Source organism: Mandrillus leucophaeus, unplaced genomic scaffold (genome assembly GCF_000951045.1).
Source record: "Mandrillus leucophaeus isolate KB7577 unplaced genomic scaffold, Mleu.le_1.0 Scaffold813, whole genome shotgun sequence".
Lineage (NCBI taxonomy): Eukaryota > Metazoa > Chordata > Mammalia > Primates > Cercopithecidae > Mandrillus > Mandrillus leucophaeus.
The window spans coordinates 606,636-612,518 of record NW_012108842.1 but is presented as its reverse complement, the minus strand read 5'-3'; the positions used below and the strand labels follow the sequence as shown (position 1 = coordinate 612,518).

General features: G+C 33.5%; 1 pseudogene; it reads right to left on the bottom strand.

The window, feature by feature from the left end:
• LOC105530357 overlaps nucleotides 1-5,883 on the bottom strand; it is a 36,443-nt pseudogene that overhangs the window by 25,615 nt on the left and 4,945 nt on the right.

The following is a 5,883-nucleotide window of genomic DNA, read 5'->3' as shown; positions in this document are numbered from 1 at the left end:
ATAAATAATTTGGTGATATCTCTTATGCAATCTCATGCAGCACAGCAACATGGCACAAGTATACATATGTAACAAACCTGCACGTTATGCGCATGTACCCTAGAACTCAAAGCATAATAATAAAAAAATAAATAAATAAAAATAAAAAAATAAAAATAAATAAATAAATAAAATTAAAAAAAAAAAAAGGAAAAAGGAATGCTTATACTCTGTTAGTGAGAGTGTAAGTTGGTTCAACCATTGTGGAAGACAGTGTGACACTTCCTCAAAAACCTAGAGGCAAAATACAATTCAACTCACCAATCTCATTAGTAGGCATATAAGCAAAGGATGAAGAATGATTCCCTTATAAAGACACATACACATGCTTATTAATAGCAGTAGTATTCACAATAGTAAAGATATGGAACCAACCTTAATGTCCATCAATGGTTGACTGAATAAAGGAAAATGGAATGGAGTACATATACATCATGAAATATTATGCAGCCATAAAAAAACAAGACTTTGTATTTTACAGGGACATATATGGAGCTGGAGGCTGTTATCTTTAGCAAACTAGCATAGAAACAGAAATCCAAATATCACATGTTCTTACTATGAAGTGGAAGCTAAAAGATGAGAACACATGGAAACATAGTGGGAACAACGTACACTGGGGTGAATTGGAGGGTGGAGGGCAGGAGGAGAGAGAAGATCGGGTAAAATAACTAATGGGTACTGGTCTTAATGTCTAGATGATCAAACAATCTGTAAAACAAACCCCCATGACACAAATTTTTCTATGTACGAAACCTGCACCTGTACGCCTGAACTTAAAATGAAATTTAGAAATAAATAAATTCAATTTTAAACACAAAAAAATTCTTAAAAATTATGTGCATGAAAAAAATTTAAATAGCCATTATAATTCTAGTGAGAATAAGCAGTAGGAATTTATTAATAACCTATATGTTGTTTTTTGTTTTATGTATTTTATACTAGTTTTCATCTTCCACATTAAATATTAATTTCTTCATTTTTTAGTAACATACGAAGTAGTTCATGTAATTCCGCTTGTCTATAAGTTATTATATTAGAGTTTGGTGTCCTTTGATTGACAAAAAAGCAAGTTGATAAAACAAGCTAATTGTAAGAAATAAATCAATGCTACAAAGGGAGTATGTATAAGTTCTTTCAAATTACAAATTATCAAGCACTACTTCGAGGAGAAATTTCAAGGGACAATTTCTGAGACAAATTCAGAGTATTATCAGTATTGCTAATTTTGGTTACTTTTTTAGCATTGAAATGAGGAAACTTTTGGTGTCATAAATAAAGACAGAGCTGCTGAATAAATTCAAATTATATTTTTCTGAAATTAGTCAAATGATTGTTACCACTTAGACAATGTGTTACAAAGTTTGACAACAGCGATTTATATGTTCTACTATAGCCAAGACATTTTTATGTTTAAGTTACTAATTATGGAACTCCCAAGCAATCCTCATAAACTGAACAATAATTTACAGTGTTTAACTTTTACTTGTTATATCAATATTAAAATAACTGAGTTTTCAGCAAAAAAAGTTAGTATAAGTCATTACACGAAGACTATATCAGATAGGGAACTAAAAAGTAATTGACAAATACACAAATGTCATCATTTTATTCTATACAGAAGAATATATGTTTCCTACCATATTCTATGGAGAGAGCATCTGAACCTGTTCCCCCACCTGGCTTCCTTCTGTTTGACTCCTTCCTATAATTCCTTCTGCTGCCTCCATTGGAAGGAGTTGTTAATCTGATAGTGCTGAGTCCTTGTGGGACCACATTTTATACAGCACAGGATTCACCTTCAGGTCAGGATCTATCTCCATCCTTTCTCATTCATCTTCCTGCTTCAGACATTGGCTGGGCCCAGTCCAGCAAGGCAGGCTGTTTTTACTCTTTCTCTAAATCTACCTGGCTGGTGGGAACTTGGGCTAAGTCTATCAGTCTAGGCCATTCTTTCTCTGAATAGTGCCCTGAACATCACTCAGATAGGCCTATTCCAAAATGTGTAGAGGCAGTATATGAGGCTGGATTACATGGCAAGCCTAAACTGCATGATGCATGTTAGACATTTTGAAATACCTGCTATCGTTTTTGTGCTAGTGAAGTTACCCATTAAAATGTAACTTCTTCTGATAACATCTGTAGTGTGTCCAACACCCTCAGAAATCCTTAAACATAAGTATCAAATGACAGATAAATAATTTGGTGATATCTCTTATGCGATCTCAATATCATGATAATATCAAAACTTTACATACACCTTTTAATATATTTTTATTGCTGATCACAATATTAGTGCCAAATTTATTATTCATGAGTATACACTTTGTATTATTTTAGCCTCTTCCATGTATATTTCTGATTTTTTTTTTTTTTTTTTTTTTTGAGACAGAGTCTTGCTCAGTCACCCGGGCTAGAGTGCAGTGGCACAATCTTGGCTCACTGCAAGCTCTGTCTCCTGGGTTCATGCCATTCTCCTGCCTCAGCCTTCCGAGTAGTTGGGACTACAGGTGCCCGCCACTAGACCCGGCTAATATTTTTTGTATTTTTAATAGAGATGGGGTTTCGCCATGTTGGCCAGGATGGTCTCGATCTCTTGACCTCGTTATCCGCCCGTTTCAGCCTCCCAAAGTTCTGGGATTACAGGTGTGAGCCACCACACCTGGCCTATATTTCTGATTTTGAACTAATATCTGATAATTAGAGCTTTTCCAAGAGCTACATTTCCAGGCAGGAAATTTTTATATTTGAATTATTTACAGACTTTCACAGCCTCTTTTAGTAGTTTTCCATATCAGTAAGGAACTTTATCTATCCTTCTGTGGGATCTTGGCAATGGCTGATGCAGTTACATTGGCCCTTTCTTCTATCATGTTAATGACCATTGACCCCAGAGAAAACACCACAACACCATTTTCTCCAGAACTCTGGATAAACTCTTCCATTTCCTGTGACAAAAGAATTTTTTCCATCACAAAAGAGTAACAGCACAGCAGGCACTGCTGAAATAATTGGTACAAATTACTAAAGAGAGAAAATCAAGTATTATCAGGAATTATTGGAGGAAATTATGTATTTTAACTGACTCAATCACTCAGTTTCTTATCAAGAAGATGTGTAATATGAGACAGCGGGCCTCTACTAAGGGTATTTATGTAAATATGTGTGTGTACATGTTTGTGTGTTTATGTGTGTATGTGCGTGTGTGTATAAGGGAGAAATGAAATGGAGCTATTACATAGTAGTCAGAGAGATAATGTTAGAAAATATTGTACCCAAACTCTTCACTTATAATGTTAGAGTTACTAATATAGATTCTTGGAAAGTGACACTACCTGGCTTTAATTCTATATAGTCATCCTACTAAATCACATATCTTTATTTCAGGCAGGTTTTCCACAGAATTGCTTTGGTTTGAAGGTATCAATGGTTTGCTTCCCTAACTATAAGCCCTGAGGATAAGTTACTCACATTTGGGATGATTTTATGTCTACGTTTATCTTCCTCTATAATCCTTTATATTTCCTTAAATTTTGTCAGAGGTTTCCAGTCTTTTTTCAAAAAAAGAAAAAAAGTAACTGTGAAAGGTGGTGAAGAATCACTGGAGTCTGGTTGTGGTTTGGAATTTCTATGAATTAGTCCTGAGAGTCTCATTTATAATACAGAATTGTACAGTATATAGTTAGATAGTTGAATGAGCGTATTTTTCAGGTTATTGTTTAGGTGGAAGAACTTTTCCCTGAAATCACACTGTTAAATTGATGGGTTATCTATAACTGCATGTGAGGAACTCCCATTATCTCTTTGCTGTGTCTTAGAGGCAGCAGCACTCGCACCATAATGGGAGAGGCCACCAGGGCTTTCCGCAGGGCAGATCTGTCACCCTCATGAGTAGCTCACTCACACTACACTTCCTGGTGAAGATGTGCTTGGCTAAAATTGATTGACATTTATTCTGATTTGCTTTCTCCAATCTATGCCAATATTTACATTTATAAATTTTTCAGATTTAATCATTAGGGTAAAACTTTTTAAAACTGTTGTCTATAAAACAAAGAAAAAAATCCAAATATTGACTATGAAGACCATATATTGCTGTATATTTTTTCAAATATGATTTTTAATCTTAAGACATCAATGTTAATGTGAGAGTCATTGTACCACTATTCCAGATGACACATGGGGCATCTAGGCATTTTGTGTGATTGCAGTTACCTGTTGCCACATTTAATGTAACATGTGCTCAGTGTTTACTCTCAGTGTCTTGATGCCCGGAACCTTCTTCATCCACTCAGTGTTGAAGTAATCTAACCTCTGTTTACTGATTCATCACTGATGTGGTCTGGTTGTTTCCCACTCTGTGACAACTTCATAAAAATAACACAAAATCAATGTAAGTAATTTAATAAAAGTATGAAAAGTTTAAAAAAGAAAAGGAAATATTTCTAAAATTTCTATCTAGAGATATTACCAATGTAAAATATGTATGTTCTCATCATGGCTTTTATTCTATTTACACATGTACACACATGCCATTTATTTAGAAAGTTTTAACTTTATTGTGTGTACATTTTCCTCCTACAAAAAACTTGTCATCTTGTTATATTTACCATTTTCTACCTCACTTTACTTGCATTTTGGCTCACAGTGTAATCGAATATTTGATAAAATTATTGTAAGGCCATAGTGTGCATATAGTATAAGTTTTTAAGCATTCCTTCATTTAAGATGTTAGATTACTTCCAATGTTAATTTATGAATATTTTCCATAAATATTAAATATGCACGTCTTATTTTTTTTTCTCAGTATGATTGCATGAGACTATATTATGAAACCAATGGTTATGTGCATTTTTAAATCACTAGAATCATTTTGCCGTGTCTTTTTCTCTTAAAATATACACATATATTCTGAGAATCTAATATTTAAATGAAAAGGAAACAACTTGGGTTAACAATTATTCTACATAATAAACAATTAGAGAAACAATTTTACAACCATTGATTTTCATTCAAATCTTTCTACAAATTAATAACAACAGCTACTATTAGTAATTATCACTATTGTACTACTAGTCATCCTTTTCCTTGTCCTTCTACACCTCCTACTCTCTTCCCCCTCCTATTGGCACTATTGCTTTCCCTTAATATGAACAGGGAAATCTTTCAATAGTAGGGTAGGGTAGCATAGAATTTTCATGAGTCTTACCTCAGCTTTTGTCTCTTTCAAAAGTTATAAAGCACATACAATTTGCATTCGACATAGATATTGTATTTTAACCATGGAACATATTCTCAGTTTTATGTAGACAAAAATCTTAAGAGATTACTTAATAATATATTAAAGAATGCTTACTTTCTACATATGTCTTAAAAGTATGATTTTAATTTAAAATGCATGAGGGTCTTGTGTTCCTTTGTAAAGAATATCATCTTCTAAGCAGACAGAATTCTTTCGTTATTGTAAACTAAGTTTACTACCATACAGATGCAAGTGATAGAAATTATTTGTTATTTATAATACTTGCATCGTTCATTTTCTCCATGCTTTTCTGTAGGGAGCTTTGGTGTCTAGACACAAGTTCCATCAGGAAGCTGTACTGAGTTGCTCATCATAATGCTGGAAACACCTTCTCTAGTAGGGCGTGTTTCTGTTCTAAGATGTAAACTTCTGGTATCTCAGCGTAGAATGAGTTACATTCTTGAGTGAAATCAAGGGAACACTGGGTTTGGCTGCAAAGATTATTAGGAGTACACATTTATATCATTGAGTTATTCTTTTAAGTTAGAATACTTAAGATCTGCATCACTTACAGTAGAATTTTAGAATAGCTTTCTTTTTTT